The sequence below is a fragment of the Odocoileus virginianus genome, chromosome 33 (genome assembly GCF_023699985.2).
Source record: "Odocoileus virginianus isolate 20LAN1187 ecotype Illinois chromosome 33, Ovbor_1.2, whole genome shotgun sequence".
In the NCBI taxonomy this organism is placed as follows: domain Eukaryota; kingdom Metazoa; phylum Chordata; class Mammalia; order Artiodactyla; family Cervidae; genus Odocoileus; species Odocoileus virginianus.
In genome coordinates this window covers 673082-686059 of record NC_069706.1, presented here as the reverse complement: position 1 = coordinate 686059, position 12978 = coordinate 673082, and the positions used below count along the sequence as shown (strand labels likewise).

General features: G+C 47.5%; 1 long non-coding RNA gene across 5 annotated transcripts in view; it reads right to left on the bottom strand.

Annotated features, from left to right (window-relative positions):
- Positions 1–12978, bottom strand: part of LOC139032833 (uncharacterized) — an 84139-nt gene that overhangs the window by 52366 nt on the left and 18795 nt on the right. For all 5 annotated transcript variants that reach the window (XR_011485454.1, XR_011485455.1, XR_011485457.1 and 2 more), the window contains exon 2: positions 6544–6833. This is a non-coding gene — a long non-coding RNA (uncharacterized lncRNA). The remainder of the gene's footprint in view (positions 1–6543; positions 6834–12978) is intronic.

Here is a 12978-nt window from a genome sequence, read left to right as displayed (position 1 = left end):
TCACCCCCTGGGACTGACCTGAGGGGTGAGCAGCAGCTGACCCTGCCGCCTCCAGGCTGTGTGGTTCACTGTTCCGGGATCATGCCTGCCCAGGGGATCGCCTGGTCCACATGATGACAGCTTTATTATACATCCTGGGACCTCATGGTCTCAGCCCCCACTGCTCTGAACTGCCTTGACATCTTTAGCACATCCCTCACAACAAGTTGAAGCTTCTTCTAATAGAGGCAGACTCGTCTCATCGCACTTCACAGGTATTGGTGCTTTTTACAAATTGAAAAAACCCTGCATCAAGTCTGTCGGCACCATTTTTCAACAGCATTTTGTCACTTCAGGCCTCCATGTCACATTTTAGTAGTAATATTTACTTAATATTAATTAAATATTAATTTAATTAATTCTCTTAATAAAAATTAAAATGTTTGAATATTGCATTTGTTATGGTGATGTGTGATCAGTGATCTTTGATGTCACTACTGTTAACTGTTTTGAGACCACAACCTATACCTCTATAAGACTGTGAACCTAATGGATCAACATTTGTTTCCGACCTGCTATCCTTCCTCTCTTCCTCCCTGTTCCCTGAGATACAACAATACTGAAATTAGGCCGATTAATCAATCATCCTACAATGGCCTCTGAGTGTTCAAGTGAAAGGAAGAGTTGCACATCTCTCACTTTAAAGCAAAAGCTAAAGATGACTGGACCATAAGGAAGGCCGAGTGCTGAAGAACTGACACTTTTGAATTATGGTGCTGAAGAAGACTCTTGAGAGTCCTTTGGACGCAAGGAGATCAAACCAGTCAATCCTAAAGGAAGTCAACCCTGAATATTCATTGGAAGGACTGATGCTGACGCTAAAGTTTTTTTCCAATATTTTGGCCACCTGATGCAAAGAGCCAACTCACTGGGAAAGACTGAGGGCAGGAGGAGAAGGGGACAACAGAGGATGAGACGGTTGGGTGAAATTACCAACTCAGTGGACATGAGTTTGAGTAAACTCAGGGAGATAGTAAAGGACAGGGAAGCATGGCATGCTGTAGTCCATGGGGTTGCAAAGAGTCAAACATGACTTAATGACTGAACAACAACAAAGATGATTAAATTTAGTGAGGAAGACATGTCAAAAGTCAAAACAGGCCAAAAGTTAGGCCTCTTGCACCAAATAGGCAAGTTGTGAAGACAAAGGAAAAGTTCTTGAAGGAAATTAAAAGTGCTCCTTCAGTGAACACATGAATGGTAAGAAAGTCAAACAGCCTTATTGCTGATGTGGAGAAAGTTTTAGTCTAGACTGAAATTCTGACCAGCCACAACATTCCCTTAAATGAAAGCCTCACCCAGAGCAAAGTCCTAACTCTCTTCAATTCTATGAAGGCTGAGAGAGGGGAGGAAGGCACAGAAGGAAAGCCTGAGGCTGACAGAGGTAGGTTCATGAGGCTGAAGGAAAGACGCTGCCTCCATGACAAAAAAGTACAAGGTGAAGCAGCAAGTGCTGATGTAGGAGCTGCAGCAAGGTATCCAGAAGACCTAGCTGAGCCAATTAATGAAGCTGGCTACACCAAATAAAATATTTTCAATGCAGACAAGACAGCCTCTATTGGAAGAAGCCACCTAGGACTCTCAGAGCTGGAGGGCAGTCAGGGCCTGGCCTCAAAGAACAGGCTGACTCTCTTGTCAAAGGCTAGTGCAGCTGGTGAGTTTAAGTTGAAGCCAATGCTCACTGACCATCTGAAAATCCTAGAGCCCTTAAGAATTATGTGAAATCTACCCTCCTGCGCTCCATAAATGGAGCCACAAAATCTGGATGGCAGCACATCTGTTTACAACATGGTTTGCTGAGCATTATAAGCCCACTGTTGACACCTACTGCTCAGGGAAAAAAATTCAAATTCCTTTCAAAATATTAATATTACTGCTCACTGACAATGCACCTGGTCCCCCAAGAGCTCTGATGGAGATGAACAATGAGATTATTCAATGAGATAATGTTATTTTCATGCCTGCTAACACAGGCAGCCCAAGGATCAAAGATATTTTGAAGTCATTAATAAGAAACACATGTCCTAAGGCTATAGCTGCCATAGACAGTGATTCCTTGGATGGACCTGGGCAAAGTCACTGAAAACCTGAAAAGGAGTCACCATCCTAGATGCCATTAAGAACTTTTGTGACTCAGGACTCATTGACACTAAAAGGAGTTTGGAAGAAGCTGACTCCAACCTCTTTGAGGATGACTTTGAGGGGTTCAAGACTTTAGTGGAGGAAGTAATTGCTGATGTGGCAAAAACAGCAAGAGAACTAGAAGTGGAGCCTAAAGTCACTGAGTTGCTTCAATCTCATGACAGAATTTTTAATGAATGAGGAGTTGCTTCTCATGGATGAGCAAAGAAAGTGGCTTCTTGAGACAGAATCAGCTCCAGTGAAGATGCTGTGAATACTGCTGAAATGGAAACAAAGACTTTAAAATATTACATGAACTTAGTTGATAAAGCAGCAGCAGGGTTTGGGAGGACTGACTCCAATTTTTTTTTTTTTTTTTACTCCAGTTTTTAAAGAAGTTCAACTATAGGGTAACAAAGTCAGACACAACTAAGCAACTGAACAACAACTATGCTAAAGTGCACTGCTATCAGTGCTACTGCCTACTGCAGAGAGATCACTCAGAAAGGAAGAGTCAGTCAACATGCCAAACATCAGTGTCTTCTTTTAAGAAACTGTCACAGCCACCAGCCTTCAACAACTGCCACCCTGCTCAGTCAGCAGATACCAACACCAAGGCAACTCACTGAAGGCTCAGGTGATGGTTAGCGTTTTTAAATGGAAGGCATGTATGTACACTGCTCTTTTAAACAAAAGGTTACTGCACACTTAATAGACAACAGCACAGTGTAAAGGTAACTTTTGTATGCACTGGGAAACAAAGACAGTCATATGACTTGCTTTATTGCAATAAAGCTTACTGCAGTATGCTGGAAGCAAACCCGTGGTATCTCTAAGTTGTGTCTGTAGTTTACATGCAAATAGTGAATGGTGTTATTTCTTTTCTACCCACCTGAAGCTCATTGTCTTCCTTTTTATTTACTTATTTTGGCTGCACAGTGTGTGGGATTTTAGTTCAGCTCTATTGGTTTTTCCAATAGTCATGTATGGATGTGAGAATTGAACCATAAAGAAGACTGAGCGCCAAAGAATTGATGCTTTTCACTGTGGTGATGGAGAAGACTCTTGACTTCTTGGATTGCAAGGAGGTCAAATCAGTCAATCCTAAAGGAAATTAGCCCTGAATATTCATTGGAAGGACTGATGCTAAAGCTCCAATACTTTGGCCACCTGATGCAAAGAGCCAACTCATTCGAAAAGACCCTGATGCTGGGAAAGATTGAAGGCAGGAAGAAAGGGGATGACAGAGGACTCGATGGTTGGCTGGCATCACTGACTCAACGGAACAAGCTTTGAACAAGCTCTGGGAGATGGTGAAGGACAGGGAAGCCTGGCATGCTGCAGTCCATGGGATCACAAAAAGTCGGACACGACAGATCGACTGAACAACAACAACAGACCAGGGGTCAAACTCAGGCTCTTAGCGGTGATGGCACAAAGTCCTAACCACTGGACTGCCAGGCAATTCCCTCTTTCTTGTCTTCTTGTGCTAGCTTCCAGGTTGAGGCCCACTATCTCTCTTATGGTACCTTTTTTCTAACCTAAAAGTTGTCCCTTTAAAATCTCACTACAGTGAGTTGGTCTACTGCAAAAACCCTTTGGTTCAAACCATGTAAAAATGCTGGAGGAAAAAAAATCAAATTTTGTATCTGAACTCACACACACAAAATATAATTCAGTACAAGAGGAGAAGGTGAAAGGCAGAACAGTGCACCCCAGGCTGCGGGGAAGAGGCACCTACTCCTGATTCATGGGGACTCCCAACAAAGACCTTTGCATAAAACAAAAACCCTTTCAGGACCAAACATTAGAGAACAAAATCACTGAAACCCACTCTAGTTCTTTGAAAATATCAGTAAAAGGAGACTTACCTGGTGGTCCAGTGGTTAAGAATCCACTGCCAGTGTAGGGAACACAGGTTCGATCCCTGGTCCTGGAATATTCCACATGCCATGGAATAACTAAGCCCTTGTGCAACAGCTACGGAGCCCATGTGCCCTAAAGCCTGGGCTCCGCAACGAGAGAAGCCACTGCATTGAGAAGCCCAAGCGCCACAATCAGAAAGTACCCCCCAACAGAAACTAGAGAAAGTCCATGCACAGAAACAAAGACCAGTGCAGTCAAAAATAATAAACATTTCTGAAAAGAAGTGAGTTAGTATCTTTGCTTTCAAAGAAGTTAAAAAATGTATCAGTAAAAGGGATAAACTTGAACAAGCAAATGAACACAATGAACAAGCAAAAAAGGAGACAAAAAACAAATTACAACATCAAGAAGAAAAAGGGGGACATCACTACAGATCCTATAGACACTGAAAGGACAACAAGAGAATATTGTGAATTTTATTCCAATAGACTTTACATCCCAGGTGAAGTGAAAAAGAATTCCATGAAAGTACACGTTACTAAAACTGACTCACAAAGAAAGAGAAAACACTAACAGTTCCATAACAATTTAAAAAAGTTGAATTCTTAATTTAAAATCTTCTCACAAAACTTCAGACCAAGATGGCCTGATTAGTATATCTATCCAACATTTAATGGAAAAAAAATATCATCCTACACAAACTTTCATAAAATAGAGGAAGAGGAAACACACACTACTGGTCAGAAAGAATGTATAACTACATGAAAAACAGTTTATTAAATATGCACTACCACATGGCCCAGCCGTTCCTCTTCTGGGTGTGAAAACACAGAGCCCTGTAAGCAGGTCCTCAGCAGACTCATTCATAACAACCACAGAGCTGGGGGCAGCCCAGGGGTCCATCAGCAGGCAAGCGGGTGAGCCCACAGTGTGGTCAACACACAACTAATAATTCTTAGCAATAAACGGATCAAATTATTGCTACGAACTTGGACCTCAAAACCATGCTGAGCTAATACACATTGGAATACACAAAGGAATACACATTGTATAATTCCATGTATACAAGGCTATCAGTTCAGTTCAGTCACTCAGTCATGTCTGACTCTCTGTGACCCCATGGACTGCAGCACGCCAGGCTTCCCTGTCCATCACCAACTCACAAAGCTTCCTCAAACTCATGTCCATCGAGTCAGGTGATGCCATCCAACCATCTCATCCTCTGTCGTCCCCTTATACAGGGCTATAGGGAGGGGAAAAGTCTCAACTACAGGGACAGAGAACAGATCAGGTGTTAACCCCAGGGGGCAGGCTGGGGAGGGGCTGACTGGGAAGTGGAACAAGGGAGTATTTACAAGAGCTGGAAATGTTCTATGTCTTAATTGCAGGGTAGGTACTTCAGGGTTTCTCAGAAACCATCAAGCTGTACACTTAACATAGGTGCATTTTGTTTTATGTAAATTATAACTGACTCTGTGGATAAAGCCCTGATTTGTAGTATTTTTAAATTTCCATGATTAAATACTCTCACCAGATCACTCAGCACAGAGCTTGGAAGCAGTGAGCATGGTCAGTCTCGCGTGGCGGTCAAGCCAGCTCCAGCATGCCACCACTCATCCCTCAGTCAAGTAAGAAACCCTGAAACATCACTACAGCAGGCTAAAATAAATAAGATTTTCAATGCCAGGTGTTGGTGAAGCCACAGAGAAGTGGAAGCATTGGTCCCCATTGGACACTGGTGACATCTACTAAAGCGGACGCTGTACACACCAGGACCCAGCAGTGCCATGTCTGAGGCATCACAACAGAAGTGTAGACAGAGGCCCCAGTGCACTACAGGTGTGCAAAAGAGGTCACAGCAGCACCGATGGATCACTAAGGACCCAGACACCTCTCAGGAGAGAAGAGATAGACACGGGCCCGGCACCCCCCCATGGGACAAGTGACTGCACTTGAATTCTGTCACATGATTTCACATACAACTCAACCCCCGTGGGTGAGCAGGCTAATACAGGTAACACTGGGGGGCACCTCCTGGGGCAGTTACACCCACATTCTGTTTGTGAACATTTTCTGAGCTCACATTTTGTGAACTTCCATATGTGTTCCAATCCACAATTAAAATGTTTTCTACAGAAAAATTTGTTTTCGTCATACAGTCAGACCCTTTAGGCCGCAATCATTATAAGAGTCTGGAGCTGGGTGTTTGTCTTTTCCCAGACCGTGTGTGCCCACTTGACTCCGGTTAGGGTCCCCAAGCACCTCTCTTGTGTTCTGACCGACACATTTTCCCTTTGTCGGTTGCCCATTGTAGAAGGGCTTTGTTTCCTGAGTTTGTAAACCTGTTGCAAGAGACTCAAAAGCCCCAGAGAGCCCTTCCTCCCTCTCCCCTGAGCCCTCAGGACCAGAGCAGGTTCACAAAGCCTCCCTCATCCACCTGCACAGACACCTCGCTTTGGGGCTGAAAGTCAGGAAAGCGATGACACAGAGCCGGCAGAACCAGATGATGCCTCTCACCTGCCTCTCCCCCTGCGCGCGGCCACGATTCCATTTGTCCTGGAAGGGTCTTCCGCGTGGCAGCCCCGGCTGGCTCAGAGGGGCTGCACCTGGGGTGAGGGCCTCGGTGCCAGCCAGCAGCTGCGCTCCCGCCAGGCACGCATTTGCATCTCAATACGCTGGGCTGGAGCTGGAGGAGCCAGCTGTCGGGGCCTTGGGAGAAACGCGCCTTGTTCCTTTAAGGGGTGGGCTCAAGGCTCTTCATCAAGTGGCCTCCATTTCCCTGAAGTCTTCACACTCACACAATTCTTCTAGACGAAAAAATACGAAGCGCCATTAGCGAGTTATCAGGGGCCAACTGTGTCCCCATCAAAGCCCCTCAGTCCATTGAGGCCGCGTGCAGCTGCAGGGGCTGGCGCCCAGCAAGCGGCCGGCCGGGCCGTCCCTCCGTCCCGTCTGTCCATCTCCACCGGGCACTGCAGCCTCTGAGACCTTTTACTGTCACATCCAGTGGAGTGGATGGCACGTTCAGAGCTCATGAGCTGTCCTGGGGGACCAGGCCCAGTCAACACCCCCATACGGCTACCCAGACCCAGCAGTCCCCAACCTCCCCCAGGTGCTTCCAACCCAGTGCCACAAGCACGCCCCTTGCCAACCACAGCCCCAGGGCTTTAGCACACAGGTCCGCCCAAGAGGCCGTCCCGGGTCCACCACAGCATGTCCCTCACTGTGGGTCTCAGGACAGGCATCCCCAGGCCTGGGGTTCCCTGCTCCTCAGTCCCCACACAGGGGGATCAACTCCACCAGGGAGGGCCTGTAGGTCAGCAGTGGCAGGTTGAGTTTGTTGTTGCTCAGTTGCTAAGTAATGTCCGACTTTGCAACCCCACGGACTGCAGCAAGCCTGGCTTCCCTGTCCCTCACCATCTCCACTGAGTCAGAGATGCCATCTAACGATCTCATCCTCTGTCACCCTCTTCAACTACATGGACCTTTGTCAGAAAAGTGATGTCTCTGCTTTTTAATACGCTGTTTAGTTTTGTCATAGCTTTCCTTCCAAGGAGTAGCATCTCTTAATTTCATAGCTGCAGTCACCATCCATAGTGATTTTGGAGCCCAAGAAAATAAAATCTGTCACTATTGCCACTTTTTCTCCATCTATTTGCTATGAAGTGATGGGACCACATGCCAAGATCTTAGTTTTTTGAATGTTGAGTTGAATAGTGTCTCCAAAAATTTACATCTACCCAGAACTTCAGAACATAACCTTGGAATAGGAGCTTTCTGGTGTGATAAGCTAAGAGGAGACAAGGCTGGCACCAGGGTCCTCACCCCAAGAGGAGACGGCACACGGGAGCTGTCACCTGACTTCAGTGGTCCGGGCTGTGGGGATCTGACTTAGCAGCCCCAGGACACCAGCACAGCCACCCCCCCCCAAGTGCAGGGGTGAGGGGGCACTCCCTCCCCGGGCTTCCTCTGACTTCTCCGGTCAGCCCTGGGGGCACATACGTGGCCCCAGCCTCACTGGACACACTCAAGTCAGACACAGGAACACCTCTCCTTTGATAATTTAGATGAAATAAACCAAATCTCCCCAAACCACAAACAACCAAGCCTATTCAAATGTAACAGGTACTGAACAGTCCTATAACTGTGAGGAGATTGAATTTGTAGTTAAAACTAGAAAAGAGAAATGCCCAGGCCCAAGTGATTTTACTGGTGAATTCTAGTGGTGGTGGTTTAGTCGCTCAGTTGTGTCCAACTCTCTGCGACCCCATGGACTGTAGCCCACCAGGCTCCTCTGTCCGTGGGATTCTCCAGGCAAGAATACTGGAGTGGGTAGCCATTTCCTTCTCCAGGGGATCTTCTTCACCCAGGAATCAAACCTGGGTCTCCTGCATTGCAGGCAGATTCTTCAAACATTTAAGGAAGAAATAACAACAGTCCTACCCGATCTCTTCCAGAAAATAGAAAAGGAGGGAACACTTCCCAGGTCAACTTTATCCAAACAAAATTAAGGACAAATAAGAAAATCAGAGACCATCACCCCTCACAACATAGAAAACAAGCCAGTGACCAAGTGGGCTCAGCCCAGGAATGCATAGCTGCTTCAAAACTCAAAAATCAATTAAAAGACCAAATAAGAGAAACCATACAATCCTATCAACAGAGGCGGAAAAAACATCAGACAAAATTCAGTATCTATTCACAATCAACAGCAACCACTTCTCAGCAAATTGGGACGAGAGGTTCCTGAGCCTGACAAAGGGCGTCAACACACCCACAGCCACCACCCCTCAGAGGGGAGAACCACACAATGGTCAGCTTGGAGCTGACCACTCTGTTTGGAGGAGCTGGGGCAGGGTGGGAGGGGGCAGACAGTCCAGAGAAGGCAGGATGGCTACCAGTGCCAAGTGGGAGAAGCTGGCAGACAAGCACCACATCCCACACAGAGTCACACCAGGGTCTCCTCCCCAGGGCAGGGGCCCCAGCCCAAGAGCCAACCCCGCTCCCCAGGGCCGAGTGCTGAGCCGCGGTCAGGCCCAGGGTGGGCCTGCAGATGCCCCTGCCCCTCGGAGGCCGGGTCTGAAGGGGCTGCACCCCCATGTGAACACCCCAAGTCCAGGTTCAGCCAAGGTGAGACTGGCCCGCCACTCCCTGCCACCAGCTCCCAGGAAGGGGCACCCCAAGAGAGCGTCGCCATGTTAGCAGGACCCCCGGGACTGTCATGCTGACCTCTGGAGGTGAGACGCTAGCACTGGGCCCCGAGACCTGCCCCCCAACTGACCAGGTCTGGTCTAGGCGGCCTCCCCACGCCTCTTTCCACCACTATTTTGACAGCTTCATGGTGATTTTCATACTCATGAGCCGAGAGCCTGTGTGTTGGCCACAGGGTGTCCCCTGGAGCTGCCTCGACCGGCCTGTGGCTCCGGACCTTGGCCTCACTCAGACTGATGTCCAGCGCCCGTAGGCAGAGCTCAAGGGCAGAGCTGGACCGAGGGACATGGGCCTCTCTGCTCGCGGCCCCGCATCGTGCAAACACTGGGTAGAACTGAGGTGAAGCAGCCTGGACATCCCCCATGGAGGTTCTCAAACCACTAATCTAATCTAACCTATTTCACACAGGTCTTAGATTCTGCCAGTGAGGAAAAGCCAAGGGAAAATAACAAACAATGAAGAGCACACAGATGTGTTTCCTGGTCCTGCTCACACAGGAGAGGAGGAGCCCGCCTCCCCTTGGCTGTTTCCCCACAACCCTGACTCAAACCTCTTCTGCGCTGATGCCAGCTGTGGTGGCAGGGCCCGCTGCTGCCTCTGACGGTGGGGCGCTATCTCCAGTCTCTGTCCTATGGAGACACCTCCAGACAGGACAGCAAGGAAGCCCTGGGCGGTCCAGTGGTCAGGACTCAGCCCCTGGAGGGCAGCCAAACCTGCCGGGGGTCTGCCCCCAACTCGACCCCACTCCAACAGCCTCCCAACCTAGAAGACCCCAGACAGTCCAGGCCCCCCTACCCTGGCACACACCGCTGCCAGAGACCCCCCACAGGCCACACCCACCACCAACCCTCACCTGCTTCCCTGCCCCCAGCCTCCCACTCCCTCCCCCACTCTCCCCTCCAGTCTTGCCGCCACCCCAACCTAAGCACGGCTAAGCAACCTAAGCACGGCACCCCAACCTAAGCACCCCCTGGCACAGCTGAGCTCCCAGCATGAAGCCCTGGGCCCCACTCCCTCATTGGCCTCCACTTCCGTGTGGCCCCTGAGAACCAGCCCGATACCTGGTCAGCACAGGTGAGTCACCCGACCCAGCCCTGGAAATACCCACCCGCCCCCTGGAGTTCTCCCCCCTCACCCAGGAGCTCACAGCTGAGCCCCTCACCACCCCGTGCTCGGGACGACCATGCTCAGGCGCCAACTCTGAACCGCTCACCTCTCCCTCCAGTCGCTCTGGCCCTGAGTGTGCGGGGGCTGCGAGAGGACATGCAAGTGCTGCGGCTCTCTGACCCCATGGCCCACCGGCTCCAGGCTCCTACCTGAGCCGGTCGAGATGCCCCCACACAAGGAGCACACCCCCCCGAGTGTGCACAAGCACGGCCCTCGGCCCCATGAGTCTGGCCCAGAGAGCTGGGCAGGGACTCCCACCCACAGAGCCCAGAGATGATGGTAAACAGGTGTGACTCAAGCCAAGCTGTGGAAATCTGTTACACAGCCATAGAAATTGAATTCCGCCACGTGGAAATGTTACAAAACTGACCATAATGCAATAGGGCCACAAGTTATGAAGTATCAAAAAGACAGAAAAAAACTTTCATGTGGAAATTTTTTTTTAACTGCTAACTCCTGGATGAATGGGCAAAAACAGTTAAAATTACAGAATTTCTAACAAGGTAATGATGTGAAAACACTACATACCAAAATCTTCGAAATACATTTAAAGCTCTGATCATAGGACAATTCGCAGTATTAAACATTTTTATTTAAAAATATGAAAACAAGTTAAATTCCCAACCCAAAAAAGCTTAGAAAAAGATCTAAGTAAATCAATAAAGAGCATATGAAAAGAAATACTAAAAAATGAGAAAAGACATGACAGGGTAAAAAACAGAAAAGCACAGTCATGATTAGTAAACCAAAATCCTAATTTTTAAATTAACAGAATATGTCATCTATTAGTTAACTTAATTGAGAAAAGAGGAGAAAGTCAAATATACAAAATAAGAAGTAATAAGGGCAAATAATCACTGAAACGATAGAAATCATGAAAAGAGGCCACTTTGCATCAGGCTCTACAAATGAGTCTGAAGACATAGAAGATACAGGAAATGTCCTGGGGAAATACACACCAAAACTGACACTGTTAGAGATGGAAAACTCAGACCTATTTCCATGGAAAAAAAAGTTAACCATAAACCACCCCAATCCACCCTACCCTCCCAAAAAATTAGGCCTAGATCATTTCACAGATAAATTCTACCAAATCTTTAAGGGCCAGATGGTCTTCAGCTCAGTTCAGTTCAACTGTTCAGTCCTGTCTGACTCTTTGTGACCCCATGAATCGCAGCACGCCAGGCCTCCCTGTCCATCACAAACTCCCGGAGTTTACTCAAACTCATGCCCATCGAGTCAGTGATGGCATCCAGCCATCTCATCCTCTGTCGTCCCCTTCTCCTCCTTCCCCCAATCCCTCTCAGGATCAGGGTCTTTTCCAATGAGTCAACTCTTTGCATGAGGTGGCCAAAGTATTGGCGTTTCAGCTTCAGCATCAGTCCTTCCAATGAACACCCAGGACTTATCTCCTTCAGGATAAACTGGTTGGCTCTCCTTGCAGTCCAAGGGACTCTCAAGTCTTCTCCAACACCATAGTTCAAAAGCATCAATTTTTCAGCACTCAGCTTTCTTTACAGCCCAACTCTCACATCCATACACGACCACTGGAAAAACCATAGCCTTGACCAGACAGACCTTTGTTGGCAAAGTAATGTCTCTGTTTTTTAATATGCTATCTAGGTTGATCATAACTTTCCTTCCAAGGAGTAAGCGTCTTTTAATTTCATGGCTGCAATTACCATCTGCAGTGATTTTGGAGCCCAAAAAAATAAAGTGTGACACTGTTTCCACTGTCTCCCCATCTATTTCCCATGAGGTGATGGGACCAGATGCCATGATCTTAGTTTTCTGAATGTTAAGCTTTAAGCCAACTTTTTCACTCTCCTCTTTCACTTTCATCAAGAGGCTTTTTAGTTCCTCTTGACTTTCTGCCATAAGGGTGGTGTCATCTGCATATCTGAGGTTATTGATATTTCTCCCAGCAATCTTGATTCCAGCTTGTGCTTCTTCCAGCCCAGCGTTTCTCATGATGTACTCTGCATAGAAGTTAAATAAGCAGGGTGACAATATACAGCCTTGACGTACTCCTTTTCCTATTTGGAACCAGTCTGTTGTTCCATGTCCAGTTCTAACTGTTGCTTCCTGACCTGCATACAGGTTTCTCAAGAGGCAGGTCAGATGGTCTGATATTCCCATCTCCTTCAGATGGGAATTTTCCAGTTTATTGTGATCCACACAGTCGAAGGCTTTGGCGTAGTCAATAAAGCAGAAATAGATGTTTTTTTGGAACTCTCTTGCTTTTTCAATGATCCAGCAGATATTGGCAATTTGATCTCTGGTTCCCCTGCCTTTTCTAAAACCAGCTTGAACATCTGGAAGTTCTCAGTTCACATATTGCTGAAGCCTGGCTTGGAGAATTCTGAGCATTACCTTACTAGCGTGTGAGATGAGTGCAATTGTGCGGTAGTTTGAGCATTCTTCAGGATTGCCTTTCTTAGGGACTGGAATGAAAACGGACCTTTTCCAGTCCTGTGGCCACTGCTGAGTTTTCCAAATTTGCTGGCATATTGAGTGCAGCACTTTCACAGCATCATCTTTCAGGATTTGAAATAGCTCAACTGAAATTCCATC